The sequence below is a fragment of the Leucoraja erinacea genome, chromosome 11, assembly GCF_028641065.1.
Source record: "Leucoraja erinacea ecotype New England chromosome 11, Leri_hhj_1, whole genome shotgun sequence".
In the NCBI taxonomy this organism is placed as follows: Eukaryota; Metazoa; Chordata; class Chondrichthyes; order Rajiformes; family Rajidae; genus Leucoraja; species Leucoraja erinaceus.
Genome location: NC_073387.1, coordinates 54,498,460 through 54,514,981, shown reverse-complemented (window position 1 = coordinate 54,514,981; position 16,522 = coordinate 54,498,460).

The window sequence follows — 16,522 nt, the reverse complement described above, 5'->3', positions numbered from 1 at the left end:
TCACCACTCTCTGTGTGAAAAAAGTTCTTCTCATCTCAGTTTTAAAGGATTTCCCCCTTATCCTTAAGCTGTGACCCCTTGTCCTGGACTTCCCCAACATCGGGAACAATCTTCCTGCATCTAGCCTGTCCAACCCCTTAAGAATTTTGTAAGTTTCTATAAGATCCCCCCGTCAATCTTCTAAATTCTAGCGAGTACAAGCCGAGTCTATCCAGTCTTTCTTCATATGAAAGTCCTGACATCCCAGGAATCAGTCTGGTGAACCTTCTCTGTACTCGCTCTATGGCAAGAATGTCTTTCCTCAGATTTGGAGACCAAATCTGTACGCAATACTCCAGGTGTGGTCTCACCAAGACCCTGTACATCTGCAGTAGAACCTCCCTGCTCCTATACTCAAATACTTGGACACGACGGCACAGTGGCGCAGTGGCGCAGCGGTAGAGTTGTTGCCTTACAGCGCCTGCAGTGCCGGAGACCCGGGTTCGATCCTGGCTTTGTACGTTCACCCCGTGACCTGCGGGGGTTTTCTCCGAGATCTTCGGTTTCCTCCCAAACTCCAAAGACGTGCAGGTTTCTTTAGGCTAAGTGGCCTAGGCTTGTATATTTGTAATAAGTGGAAATTGTCCCTAGTGTGTGTACGGATAGTGTTAGTGTGTGGGGGTTGCTGGTCAGTGTGGACCCAGTGGGCCGAATGGCCTGTTTCCACGCTGTATCTCTAAACTAAACTAAACTAAGGTACAGCACAGGAACAGGCCCTTTGGCCCATGATGTAATGATACCAAGTCAAAACTTGTTAAGCTTATTGTGAGTTGGACCAGGCGCAGTTGGTAGTGCTGCTGCCTTACAGCTCCAAAGACCCGGATTCGTTCCTGACCTCGGGTGCTGTCTGTGTGGAGTTTGCACGTTCTCCCAGTGACCGCCAGGGTTTCCTCCGGGTGCTCCGGATTCCTCCCACATCCAAAAGATATGCGGGTTTGTAAGTGAATTGGCGCTCAGTAATATTGCCCCCTAGTGTGTGGGGAGTGGATGAGAATGTGCACTAACATTGAACTAGTGTGAACGGGTGATCGGTGCTCGGTGTGAGCTCGATGGGCCGAAGGGCCTGTTTCCTTCCCCATGCTGTAATTTTCAATAATCCATTTAAAAAAATGCCCATTCTTCTCTCAAGGTCCTTTTGAGCATCTTTTCATTAATGAATGAATGATATTTTATTAACACGTGTGACAATTCGCAGTGAGATTCTTTGTTTTGCATGCACAAGGTATGCAAAGAGTTGCTACATAAAGGGCGCCGATGTTACATAGTTTTCCATTTAGTCCCCAGTGGCCCCTCTTTGTTCTTGGCGGCCCCCCACTACGGGGCCCCTCTTCGTTCTCGGTGCCCCTCATGCTAGGCCCCCCTTTGTTGTCGGTGTCAAAATGCCCCGCCTATCACAAGAGGTCTGCATTTCAGAACAACGCTAACGGATGGCGAACAAAGTTGACACGGTGGACAATTCTTTGCCTCTTTTAGTCGCGCATCAATTGAACAATATATAAAGCCTGATCTCGCCGTAAAGCACAGTCCTTTGACAAAGCCGCCAGTGGATATAAATGAAGTGGGGAGCTGCATGGTTTTTTGCGAGACGCTGGTGCTTCTGAAACGCAGCCCCGCTCCTTTTCTTTTATGACTTTATCTTCATTACCGAGATACAGCAGCTAAAAGATGCCGCTGTCTTGTAAAAGTGATAAAGCAGCAATGCAGTGAATACCAATACAATATTGCAAGGCAAACTCGGAGCAAGAACGGGGAACGAGATGGATCTAAATAACCGGGGACTTCAGAGAGATGATTGATTTTACAAAAAGCAATTTCAGAAAGGGCAAATAGTCAATTCCAGTAAGAAGTTTATTTTGAAAATATAATGGCGATAGCGTTGGCTGCCTAATCCCGGATTCTAAAGCTGTTTAATTGTAGCATATATTATTGTTTTATATTCTAAATAGATTGCCATGCGGAATCATACTGATTTAATTTAATAACGATTGTAACCATCGTGAATCGCTGGTCCTTGTGCTTCTGAGCTGCCTAATGCCCCTGTCCCACTTCGGAAACCTGGACGGAGACCTCTGGAGACTTTGCGCCCCACCCAAGTTTCCGTGCGGTTCCCGGAGGTTGCAGGTGGTTGCCGGAGGTTGCAGGTAGTGGAAGCAGGTAGGGAGACTGACAAAAACCTCCGGGAACCGCACGGAAACCTGGGTGGGGGCACAAAGTGTCCAGAGGTTTCCGTTCAGGTTTCCTAAGTGGGAGCGGGACATTACACAATACATATTCTGAGGTTCAAAGGAGATGAGGGGGGAATTTCTCTCGTCAGAGGATGTTGAATCTGTGGAATTCATTGACACAGACGGCTGTGGAGGCCAAGTCAGTGTATATTTTCTTGATTAGTACGGGCGTCTGAGGTTATGTAAGGGGAGAAGGCAGCAGAATGGGGTTAGGAGGGATAGTTAGATCAGCCACGATTGAATGGCGGAGTAGACTTGGTGGGCCGAATGGCCTCATTCTACTCCTATCACTTATGACCTTATGACCTAAAGTAGATACAAAGTGCAGAAGTAACTCAGTGGGTCGGGCACCATCTCTGGGGGAAAGGATGCGTGGACAGATGACTGCAGAGGGCAAGTCATTGGGTATTTTTAAGGCAGATATTGACAAGTTTGTGTAGGTAGGAACTGCAGATGCTGGTTTACACCGAAGATAGATACAAATTGTTGGAGTAACTCAGCGGGACAGTGCAGCATCTCTGGAGAGAAGGAATGGGTGACGTTTTGGGTTGAAGCCAATTTTCAGGCCTACAGATTCTTGATTAGCACGGGTGTCAGGGGTTATGGGGAGAAGGCAGGAGAATGGGGATGAGAGGGAAAGATAGATCAGCCATGATTGAATGGATGGTTAGACTCGATGGGCTGAATGGCCTAATTCTGCTCCTATGACTTATGATTCAGTTGATTTTAATACTTTTGTGCAACATTTATTGAAGTCAAAGGATGGGAAATAGAATTAATGTATTGATGCTGGCAAATCTTCTCTCACATCATAAAAACTAACCAAAACTAAAACACAATAGTTTCATGAACTGATTCAAGGCTCTAAGTTCATCTCCTTTATCTGTAAAGGGCCTGTCCTACTTGGCGATTTTTTCAATGACTGCCGGCATCATTGACTGAAGTATCAGGTCACCGAAAAATTTGCGGCTTGATGAATAGACAATAGACAATAGGTGCAGGAGTAGGCCATTCGGCCCTTCGAGCCAGCACCGCCATTCAATGTGATCATGGCTGATCATCCACAATCAGTACCCCGTTCCTGCCTTCTCCCCATATCCGCTGACTCCGCTATCTTTAAGAGCTCATTCTAGCTCTCTCTTGAAAGTATCCAGAGAACCTGCCTCCACCGCCCCAGAGAATTCCACAGACTCACAACTTTCTGTGAGAAAATGTGTTTCCTTGTCTCCGTTCTAAATGGCTTACCTCTTATTCTTAAACTGTGGCCCCTGGTTCTGGACTCCCCCAACATCGAGAACATGTTTCCTGCCTCTAGCGTGTCCAAGCCCTTAACAATCTTAATTGTTTCAATAAGATATCCTCTCATCCTTCAAAACTACAGAGAGTATTGCCGCGCTGTGTTTTTTCAAGTGTTGGAACATTTTTTTTGGCACCACTGGATTTTGAAATGTTCAAAATCTTTTGGCGACCCTGATGTGACGCCGGCAATCGCCGAAAAAAATCGCCAAGTGGGACAGGCCCTTAATATTCTGTGTCTGTGCCAAACATAGTGCCAAGATACTCTCATGTCACCTGGGTAAGGTGAAGGAAATATCGTTCTGTTTGTTTTGTTTGATCAGTTTCAGTGTAGTTTATTGCCACATGTACTGAGGTACAGTGAAAAGCTTTTGTTGCGTGCTAACCAGGCAGCGGAAAGACAATCCATGATTACAATGGAGCCATTTACAGTGTAAAGATACATGATAAGGGAATAACGTTTAGTGCAAGATAAAGCCAGCAAAGTCCAATTAAAGATAGCCTGAGGGTCACCAATGAGATAGATAGCAGTTCAGCACTGCCCTCTGGTTGTGGTAGGTTGTGGGCGGCACTGTGGCGCAGCTGTAGAGTTGCTGCCTTACACCGAATGCAGCGCTGGAGAAGCCGGTTCGATCCTGACTACGGGTGCTGTCTGTACGGAGTTTGTACGTTCTCCCCGTGACCTGTGTGGGGTTTCTCCCAGATCTTCAGTTTCCTCCAACACTCCAAAGACGCACGGGTTTGTATGTTAATTGGCTTGGTAAATGTAAAAAATGTACCTAGTGGGTATAGGATAGTGTTAATGTGCGGGGGTCGCTGGTCGGCAATGACCCGGTGGGGCCTGTTTCTGCGTTCTATCTCTAAACTAAGTATAATTCAGTTGCCTGATAACAGCTGGGAAGAAACTGTCACTGGATCTGGAGGTGTGCGTTGTCACACTTCTGTACCTTTTGCGTGATGGGAGAGAGGAGAAGAGGGAGTGGCCGGGGTGCGACTCGCCAGTGGCCTTGCCGAGTCAGCGTGGGGTATCAATGGAGTCAATGGAAGGGAGGTTGGTTTGTGTGATGCTTGTGTGTGATGGTTGGTGTGTGTGATGATTGGTCGTGTGTGATGATTGGTCATGTGTGATGATTGGTCATGTGTGATGATTGGTCGTGTGTGATGATTGGTCGTGTGTGATGATTGGTCGTGTGTGATGATTGGTCATGTGTGATGGTTGGTCGTGTGTGATGATTGGTCGTGTGTGATGATTGGTCAGGTGTGGTGGTTGGGTCGTGTGTGATGATTGGTCTGTGTGATGATTGGTCGTGTGTGATGATTGGTCGTGTGTGATGATTGGTCGTGTGTGATGGTTGGTCGTGTGTGATGATGGGTCGGTGTGATGATTGGGCGTGTGTGATGATTGGTCTGTGTGATGATTGGTCGTGTGTGATGATTGGTCGTGTGTGATGATTGGTCGTGTGTGATGATTGGTCGTGTGTGATGATTGGTCGTGTGTGATGGTTGGTCTGTGTGATGATTGGTCGTGTGTGATGATTGGTCGTGTGTGATGATGGGTCTGGTGTGATGATTGGTCGTGTGTGATGATTGGTCTGTGTGATGATTGGTCGATTGTGTGTGTGTGTGTGATGATGATGGTCGGTGTGTGTGATGATTGGTCGGTGTGATGATTGGTCGTGTGTGATGATTGGTCGTGTGTGATGATTGGTCGGGTGGGATGATTGGTCTGTGTGATGATTGGTCGTGTGTGATGATTGGTCTGTGTGATGATTGGTCGTGTGTGATGATTGGTCGTGTGTGATGATTGGTCGTGTGTGATGATTGGTCGTGTGTGATGATTGGTCTGTGTGTGATGATTGGTCGTGTGTGATGGCTGAACATCATTCAAAGAGATTTTGATGGGAGATATTTGGAGCTTATCAACATTTTGCAAGTGTCAATGGCAGAATCAATTGTATTGTATTGTATCAATTGTATTGTATTGTTGAATTTTATTGTATTGTAAACTCAATCAACAATTTGAGGAGTCTGCTATTCTGAAAGAAATCTAGACTGATAGTGTCAAGATTGCTTCTTTTTTGTGAATTTGTAAGTATATTAGACAGCCAGGCCACAAGGGTTTTCAGAAATAAAACCAGACAATAAACTTTAATAAGTACCTCTAACTTTTTCCAATGCTCAAAAACTCTTTTAGAAATCCAGTGGAGAGAGTCTTAGTTTTTTGTGTCATGTTGAAATACCAAACACAGTCAAATATCAAATATGTTGGCATCCAAAACTGTTTCTACCATACATCCACCTGACCTATATACTGAACTGTTTTGTTGAATATGATGGTTTTTACAGTCCACTATGTTTATTCTGAAGAAGGGTCTTGACCCGAAACGTCATCTAGGCTGTGGGCCGAGCATCAAAATTGCGTCTATAAATCAGTTTTCGTGACCCAAGTCACCAAACTACATGGGATTTCCCACAGATTTAGATGAAATATAATTGAGAAGGATGTCATAACTCGTCATTGCCGAAAGTTGCACATTCATTAATTAAACTAATTAGAAAATGAGATTGGGAAAGTAAGCGCCATCTAGTGGCCAATGTCCATATTACACGATGGGCAGCATATTTCTGTGTTGCAGTCCATTTAAACTATATATTATTATACCTATATATATATATTAATGGCAGGGGAGACCATCCCCTGTGAAGGGTCAGGCAGAGGCTACAAAAAAATATAGATAGATAGATAGATAGATAGAATCTTTATTTGCCATGCAACCTGGGTTGGTGGTATGTGGGTTCGGTACATGATGGTACACTGCTTTAGTCACATTAACACTAATAATAACACAGATCATAGTAATAAAGTGCATCCATACCACATCACAAATCACAAATCTCACCAACAGAACATAGTGCAAAAGAACAGACAAAGACCATAGACAAGACACTATATACATCAAGAGTCCTTAGTATTGTCTGTTATTGGAGGGAATTGAAGAAGCTGTCCAGCCTGAAATTCCGTCTCTCCAGAGATGCTGCCTGATTTGCTGAGTTACTCCAACACTTTTTGTCTATCTTCGGTATAAACCAGCATCTGCAGTTCCTTCCGACACAGGTTTTACAATTTGGGTTTACAAACCTGCTGTGCTGCTGAAAGTAAGAATTGAATTTCATTGTTCCATTTCAGGATATGTGCCTCTACCATGATCCATAACCCTCCATTCTCAATGTATATCCACCAGCCAATACTATTGTGTCTTCCTCCACAACAAACCCTGGCAGTGCGTTCCAGGTACCCACCACTTTCTATGTGAAAAAAATCCAGCCGCGCCTATCTTAGAACATACTTGCCCACAACACATGGCAACCTCAAGAAAATCAAAAATAAAGCTAAAAAAATGTCAGAAAAGTCTGAAATTTGAGGGGTGCCACAGTGGCGCAGTGGTAGAGCTGCTGCCCTACAGCGCCAGAGACTCAGGTTCGATCCTGACTACGGGTGCTGTCTGTACGGAGTTTGCACGTTCTCCCCGTGAGCGCGTGGGTTTTCCCCGGTTGCTCCGGTTTCCTCCCACATTCCAAGGACGTACAGGTTTATAGGTTAATTAGTTTCGGTAAAGATTGTAAATTGTCCTTAGTGTGTAGGATACTGCTAGTGTACGGGGATTGCTGGTCGGCACGGACTTGGTGGGCTGAAGGGCCTGTTTCCACACTGTATCTCTAAACCGGGGGGTCGGCAACCTGCGGCCCCCGGGCCGAATGCGGCCTGTAACCCAAAATCATCCGGCCCGCCGGGCGCCGCGAGTAGCAGCCGAGCGGCGAGCTCTGGCCGTAACGCATCCTGCGCAAAGCCGCCGGCATGGCCGCGCACCTTCTGCGAACACGTTTAAGAAAGAACTGCAGATGCTGGAAAAATCGACGGTGGACAAAAAATGCTGGAGAAACTCAGCGGGTGAGACATGCGAGGATTGCACGAGGCTGCCTCACCCGCTGAGTTTCTCCAGCATTTTTGTCCACCTTCTATGAACACGTGATTTGATGCCTGCCATCCGGGGCGGGATGAGGGTGGGATCCGTGTGTACACGTGATAGATGTGGCCCGCCATCCGCTCACAGACATGCGTCCCGGCCCCTATGCAGAACAAGGTTGACGACCCCTGCTTGTAAACTAAACTACACTGACTATAACCTTCATTATGTCAACATAAAATAGCCCCCATGATTTTAACAGTACAACAATATGCTGGATATGGCTCACCTGGACTAATACTGATTGTGAGACAGACTACAATACAGATTGATGATTATAATGCAGAACGCAATTAATCTCATCAGTTTCACAAAGGTTACTGCATTAAATACAATATTAGTTGCTTCTTTTTTTGTGCTGATTAATAAATGGATTCTAATACTGGAAAACAGAATCCCATCACCATCTTTTAGTTTAGTTTAGTTCAGAGATATAGCACGAAACAGGCCCTTCAGCCCACCGATTCCATGCCAACCAGCGATCCCAGTACACCAACACCATCCTACACACAAGGGACAATTTACAATCTTGACCCAAGTCAATTAATTTACAAACCTGTCATCTTTGAAGTGTGCGGGGGGAAACACTTTAAAGTGTTGAAGACGTGGTCGTGGTCACAGTGGAGAACGTACAAACTCCGTACAGACAGCACCCGTAGTCAGGATCAAACCTGGGTCTCTGTATCTCTCCCTCCCCCCATTCTGCTGCCTTCTCCCCATAACATCTGACGCCCAAACTAATTAAGAATCTATCTATCTCTGCCATAAAAATATCCACCGACTTGGATTCCACAGCCTTCAGAAACAAAGAATACCACAGATTCACCACACTCTAAATACATTTCTCCTCCTCTCCTTCCTAAAATAATGTCCTTTAATTCTGAGGCTATGACCTCTAGTCCTAGATTCTCCCACTAGTGGAAACATCCTCTCCACATCCAATCTATCCACATCAGCTGAGTGGGACTATGAAGGATAGTTTGCTACCGATTTGCTGTAAAGGATTTGTTTCACATAGAAAGTAACCGTGAGGGTTTTTCAGTGTATAAAGGAGGTATAAATAACAAACATGCATAATATATTCCTTGCATTGATGCTTGCAGTTCATTTGTATTCCAGTTATATCCTGTCTGAAGAAGGGACTCGAACTAAAACGTCACCCGTTCCTTCTCACTAGAATTTAGAAGATTGAGGGGGGATCTTATAGAAACTTACAAAAATTTTAAGAGGTTGGACAGGCTAGATACAGGAAGATTGTTCCCGATGTTGGGGAAGTCCAGAACAAGGGGTCACAGTTTAAGGATAAGGGAGAAATCCTTTAGGACCGAGATGAGAAAACATTTTTCACACAGAGAGGGGTGAATCTCTGGAATTCTCTGCCACAGAACGTAGTTGAGGCCAGTTCATTGGCTATATTTAAGAGGGAGTTAGATGTGGCCCTTGTGGCTAAAGGGATCAGGGGGTATGGAGAGAAGGCAGGTACAGGATACTGAGTTGGATGATCAGGGATCTGTGTTGGGTCCACTGTTGTTCACGTACATCAATGATCTGGATGATGGTGTGGTAAATTGGATTAGTAAGTATGCAGATGATACTAAGATAGGTGGGGTTGTGGGTAATGAAGTAGATTTTCAAAGTCTACAGAGTGATTTATGCCAGTTGGAAGAGTGGGCTGAAAGATGGCAGATGGCGTTTAATACTGATAAGTGTGAGGTGCTACATCTTGGCAGGACAAATCAAAATAGGACGTACATGGTAAATGGTAGGGAATTGAAGAATGTAGGTGAACAGAGGGATCTGGGAATGACTGTGCACAGTTCCTTGAAAGTGGAATGTGCATTTCGTTGTCTCTGTACTGTACTGTACACTGACAATGACAATTAAAATTGAATCTGAATCTGAATCGGAATCTCATGTAGATAGGGTGATTAAGAAAGCTTTTGGTGTGCTGGCCTTTATAAATCAGAGCATTGAGTATAGAAGTTGGGATGTAATGTTAAAATTGTACAAGGCATTGGTGAGGCCAATTCTGGAGTATGGTGTACAATTTTGGTCGCCTAATTATAGGAAGGATGTCAACAAAATAGAGAGTGTACAGAGGAGATTTACTAGAATGTTGCCTGGGTTTCAGCAACTAAGTTACAGAGAAAGGTTGAACAAGTTAGGGCTTTATTCTTTGGAGCGCAGAAGGTTAAGGGGGGACTTGATAGAGGTCTTTAAAATGATGAGAGGGATAGACAGAGTTGACGTGGAAAAGCTTTTCCCACAGAGAGTAGGGAAGATTCAAACAAGAGGACATGACTTGAGAATTAAGGGACTGAAGTTTAGGGGTAACATGACGGGGAACTTCTTTACTCAGAGAGTGGTGGCTGTGTGGAATGAGCTTCCAGTGAAGGTGGTGGAGGCAGGTTCGTTTTTATCATTTAAAAATAAATTGGATAGTTATATGGACGGGAAGGGAATGGAAGGTTATGGTCTGAGCGCAAGTAGATGGGACTAGGGGAGAATACGTGTTCGGCATGGACTAGAAGGGTCGAGATGGCCTGTTTCCGTGCTGTAATTGTTATATGGTTATTATATGGTGTTATATATTGAATGGCGGTGCAGGCTTGAAGGGCCGAATGGCCTACTCCTGCACCTATTTTCTATGTTTCTATGTATCTCTCCACAGATGCCAACTGACCTGTTGAGTGACTCCAGCACTTTGTGTCTATCTCCTGTTACATCCAATATTGGTATAACAGCTCGATCTGTAATTTTAACTCAACAATATAACTTTAAGCCATCAATGTAAATTCCTTGTATGTGAATACTTGGCCAATAAACGTATTCATTCATTCATCTATAACATTTTTAACCGCAAGGAATTGCAGCAAATTGTGGACGCAGCCCAGACCACCACATAAAACAAACTCCCTTCTATTGACTCCATTTATACCTCACGCTGCCTCGGCAAGGCCAGCAGCACAATCAAGGACGAGTCACACCCTGGTCACTCCCTCTCCCATCGGGCAAAAAATATAGAAGTGTGAAAACGCACACCTCCAGATTCAGGGACAGTTTCTTCCCAGCTGTTGTCAGGCGAGCTAAACATCCTACTACAACCAGAGAGCTGTCATGAACCTCATTGGTGACCCTCGGACAATCCTTGATCGGACTTTCGGAGGATGTGGGAGGGGGGGGTTTGGGGGAGGGGTGTATGTGGATGGGGGAGGGGGGGGGGGGGGTGGAGGGGGGGGAGTGTGAAGGGAGTGGTGTGGGGGGCGGGGGCGGGGGGGTGTCATGAGGTCGGAGGGAGAGAACTCGGGACCCTTCCTCAGACTCAGACTGAAACTCTTCCAGTGTTCTGCTGTGTAATAAATCACAATGTTATAATAGGTGTTAACATATTATTATAACATCATTGTTATAATACTTTCCATATTCTCTCCCTATGGAAGCGTACACACTTTATCTGACTATGAGTCAGGTGATGGGTTACTGGATAAACTCAGAGAACATTTAACAGATAATTGAACACTGCTTAGTACAATCAGCCATAAACGCTACTAAGCTTCTTAAAGTAATAAAAAAAAACATGAGCATTCTTTTCTTTTGCTGTCGTGTTCTTGTCGATATCAGCCTTTAATTCTGCTTGCAAAACCTGGAACTAATCAGCAAACTATTCCGATATTTTCTGCTGTTGTTTTTCTGCCTCTGCAGTTTTTGGTTTTTGGTTTATTTCTGTTGGTTTTTGAAAGTTTACAATCTATGTAAATGTCATGAAAAATATCAGATCCAGATTCAGGTTCAGATTCACATTTATTGTCACATGCACCTATTAAGGTGCAGTGATATTTGAGTTACAATTGAACGAACACAACACGATTAAAAAGATCGATAGAACGTAACGTGAACATCCACCGCAGTGTTCACTGTGATGGAAGGCAATAAAGTTTGGTCAGTCTTCCTCCTTTTGTTTGCCCGTGTTTGGGGCCTTGACCCTCTGTAGTCACCGCTACTGACGGCCATCGGCCGTAATATCTGTCCAAATGCTCAGTATTAACCTGCAAATCTGCACGTTTTTGGATTGTGGGTGGAAGGAATGGGTGAGGTTTTGGGTCGAGACCCTTCTACTGAAGTAGGCTTTGGGGCCCAACCCAGGCAATTGTTTGCATGGAAGCAGAACTACAATCACATATTACAACCGCTCCAAACTCTTAAATCTCTACTCCTGGAGAAACATTTCTGAGTTTAACTATGATCTTCATGAACTACCCTCAGATCCGTCCTTAGTTATCAGGCAACTGAATCATCCCACCACAACCGGAGAGCAGTGCTGATTTACTATCTACCATCAGGAAACATGTTCCCGATGTTGGGGGAGTCCAGAACCAGGGGCCACAGTTTAAGAATAAGGGGTAAGCCATTTAGAGCGGAGACGAGGAAACACTTTTTCACACAGAGAGTGGTGAGTCTGTGGAATTCTCTGCCTCAGAGGGCGGTGGAGGTCGGTTCTATGGATACTTTCAAGGGAAAGCTAGATAGGGCTCTTAAAGAGTGGAATCAAGGGATATGGGGAGAAGTCAGGAATGGGGTACTGATTGGGGATGATCAGCCATGATCACATTGAATGGCGGTGCTGGGTCGAAAGGCCGAATGGCCTACTCCTGCACCTATTGTCTATTGCCTATTGTCTCTTTGCTGACCCTTGGACTATCCTTGATCGGACTTTGCTGGCTTTGCCTTGCACTAAACGTTATTCCCCTATCAAGTATCTGTGCAGTTTAAATGTCTCGATTGTAGTAATGTATTGTCTTTCCGCTGACTGGATAGCACGCAACAAAAGCTTTTCACTGTACCTCGGTACACATGACAATAAGCTGTAAACTGTGTCTATACCCGCTTAAGCAGTGGTATTTTGGATGGTGAAGGTGTGAGCAGCCATGTTTACACTTTGGTTTGAAAATGTAATGGCAACTTATAAGAGCAGGAAAATAAATAATAGCTGAACTCAATAGAAGTTTAAAAAAAAAAAATGACTAGAAGCAAATGTAATAAAATAGAACCAACGGCATATAAAATGATTATTGTACAGCCTCAATTTTAACTTTTTAGCTTGAATTGGAATAAAAGAAAAGAGAGAAAGCAAGAAAGAGAAAAAGTGGGATGTGCAAAGATAGAAACATAGAAACTAGGTGCAGGAGTAGGCCATTCGGCCGTTCGAGCCTGCACCACCATTCAATATGATCATGGCTGATCATCCAACTCAGTATCCTGTACCTGCCTTCTCTCCATACCCCCTGATCCCTTTAGCCACAATGTCCACATCTAACCCTCTTAAATATAGCCAATGAACTGTGGCAGAGAATTCCTTCTGTGGCAGAGAATTCCACAGATTTACCACTAAAAAATGTTTTTCCCATCTCGGTCCTAAAAGATTTCCCCCTTATCCTTAAACTGTGACCCCTTGTTCTGGACTTCCCCAACATTGGGAACAATCTTCCTGCATCTAGCCTGTCCCCCCTTAAGAATTTTGTAAGTTTCTATAAGATTCCCCCCCTCAATCTTCTAAATTCTAGCGAGTACAAGCCGAGTCTATCCAGTCTTTCTTCATATGAAAGTCCTGCCATCCCAGGAATCAGTCTGGTGGACCTTCTCTGTACTCCCTCTAGGGCAAGACTACCCCTAGACTACCAAAGTAGTGTAGCCAACGAGTGAGTAAATGAAAGAAAGGAGAGAGGAATAGAAAAACAAAAGAGAGAAAAAAGTGGTGCGATACCTGCCTTATATCCCTCCCCACCCCACCTCACCCAGCCCGTAATTATATTTAAATCCAAAGTTGTGTTGTGCCGAACTATCCTTGAAGTAAATAGAAGTTAGTTCCACTGCCGTTGGTCATGTGACATTGTTATGTTGCACCGTTGAATTGGCAGATGAGTCAATGGATCAGAACGCACATTTCAGGATAAAGAACGATTTTTTTTCCCCCCGTGAAAAATGGTTTGTGAGCGGTTATTTTCAGGGTGTGTTGTACACAGAGAAGTTAATTCAACCCTTAACACACATATTACAGCCTTTCATAACGCGTTTATTGGAGGTGTTACAGAAAGAGGATTTACTGCAGTTAAAAGTCTTTCGCCAATTCAGAATAAATCTACACTGCAGGGGTAGGGATGTGCGCGCTGCCTTGAGACAGATTAAAACTTCAAGAACATAAGAAAAAGGAGCAGGAGAGACCCTGCAGCCCCAGGAATTCAGAGAGATTCTGACTGAACGAACAATACGATGAGAGAGGAGAGATTTCAGAGGAACCTTGCGGGCAACTTTTTCACTTAGTTTTTAAGAAGGAACTCCAGATGCTGGAAAATCGAAGGTACACAAAAATGCTGGCGAAACTCAGCGGGTGCAGCAGCATCTATGGAGCGAAGGAAATAGGCAACGTTTTGGGCAAAAACCCTTCTTCAGACTTAGTAGTCTGTATCTAAAATGAGCTGCCAGAGGGAGCAATAACGTGAATACAATTAGGACTTTATAGAGTCACAGTGTCATGGAGTCATACAGCGTGGAAACAGGCCCTTCGGCCTAACTTGCCCACACCGGCCAACATGTCCCAGCTACACTAGTCCCACCTGCCTCCTCATAGTCCACATCCCTCCAAACCTGTCCTATCCATGTACCTGTCTAGCAGTTTTTAAACGTTGCGATGGTCCTTGTCTCAACTACCTCCTCTGGCAGCTCGTTCCTTACACCCACCACCCTTTGTGTGAAAAAGGCATATAGACAGATAATATGGATGGCAAGGGTTTAGAGTGTAATGGGCCAAATGTAGGAATCCTATCCAGGTTCCTGAGCAAAAAGTGAGAGAATGTGAGATGAGTGTTTTAGAACACTCTCTGATAAGAAATTTAGTTTTAATTTAGAGATAATGCAGTTGTACAGGGCCCTAGTGAGACCACACCTGGAGTATTGTGTGCAGTTTTGGTCCCCAAATTTGAGGAAGGGCATTCTTGCTATTGAGGGAGTGCAGCGTAGGTTTACAAGGTTAATTCACGGGATGGCGGGACTGTCATATGCTGAGAGAATGGAACGGCTAGGCTTGTACACTCTAAAGTCTAGAAGGATGAGAGGAGATGTCATTGAAACATTTAAGATTGTTAAGGGTTTGGACCCGCTAGAGGCAGGAAACATGTTCCCGATGTTGGGGGAGTCCAGAACCAGGGGCCACAGTTTAAGAATAAGGAGTAAGCCATTTCGAACGGAGATGAGGAAACACTTTTTCTCACAGAGAGTGGCGAGTCTGTGGAATTCTCTGCCTCAGAGGGCGGTGGAGGCCGGTTCTCTGGATACTTTCAAGAGAGAGCTAGATAGGGCTCTTAAAAATAGCGGAGGCAGGAGATATGGGGAGAAGGCAGGAATGGGGTACTGATTGGGGATGATCAGCCATGATCACATTGAATGGCGGTGCTGGCTCGAAGGGCCGAATGGCCTCCTCCTGCACCTATTGTTCATTGTATATTGAGTGGTCATACTATAAGCCAGAGAGTGAGCATAGTTTTAATGTGGGTGGGGCAAAATTTACATGTGGGCCAGAATTGGTCAGCAGGGACAAGGTGGGCTGAAGGGCATTTTTTCCGTGATGCACAGCTCTAGTGTGGTTTTAATTTAGAGATACAGCGTGGAAACAGGCCCTTCAGCACATCGAGTCTGTGCCGACCAGCGATCCCCGCATATCGACACTACCCTACACACACTAGGCACAGTTTTACATTTACACCAAGCCAATTAACCTACAAACCTGAACGTCTTTGGAATGTGGGAGAAAACCAGAGATCCTGGATAAAACCCACGCAGGTCACGGGGAGAACGTACAAACTCCGTACAGACATGCTGCCATAGTTAGGAAGGCACCCGGGCCTCTGGCGCTGTAAGGCAGCAACTTTACAGCTGCGCCACCGTGCTGCCCATGACTCAATGTCTCTGCAATTACATCGACTCCTGTTTGAGGTAGAAACATAGAAACATAGAAAATAGGTGCAGGAGCAGGCCATTCGGCCCTTCCAGCCAGCACCGCCATTCAATATGATCATGGCTGATCATCCAAAATCAGTACCCCGTTCCTGCTTTCTCCACATAGCCCTTGATTCTGTTAGCCCTAAGAGCTACATCTAATAGCCCTGTCCCACGATACGAGTTCATTCCAAGAGCTCTCCCAAGTTAAAAAAAAATCAAACTTGTGGTAAGCACGGAGAATGAACGTAGCGGGTACGTCGGAGCTCGGGGACATCTCTTAGCAGCTCGTAACGCTAAAGGCAGGTTCTCGGGAAGACTCGCTAACGGCAGGTAAACACGGGAAGACTCGAGAAGATTTTTCAACATGTTGAAAAATGTCCACGAGAGCCCCGAGTACCGACGAGTGGCCATTACCGTAAATCTCCGAGTTCGAATCAGGGCAAACTCGGGAGAGATCTTGGAATGAACACGTACCGTGGGACAGGGCTTTAACTCTCTCTTGAAAGCATCCAGTGAATTTGGCCTCCACTGCCATCTGTGGCAGAGAATTCCGCAGATTCACAACTCTTTGGGTGAAAAAGTGTTTCCTCATCTCAGTCCTAAATGGCCTACCCCTTATTCCTAAACTGTGACCCCTGGTTCTGGACTCCCCCCAACATGGAGAACATTTTTCCTGCATCTAGCCTGTCCAATCCCTTTAATAATGTTATATTTGTTTCTATAAGATCCCCTCTCATCCTTCTAAATTCTCAAACTTCCTGAAGATTTAAGACTTGCCTCAACTTTGACCACTTTTAAAACAAGACTGAAAACTTTTATGTTTACTTTAGCTTTCAGCTAAATCTTAACTACATTGCACTTTTAACTTTTGCACTTTTTATAATGCATTTTCAATTTTGCTTTTCTTTTCTTTTAGTTCTATTTTATTTCATTTTATTATTTCAT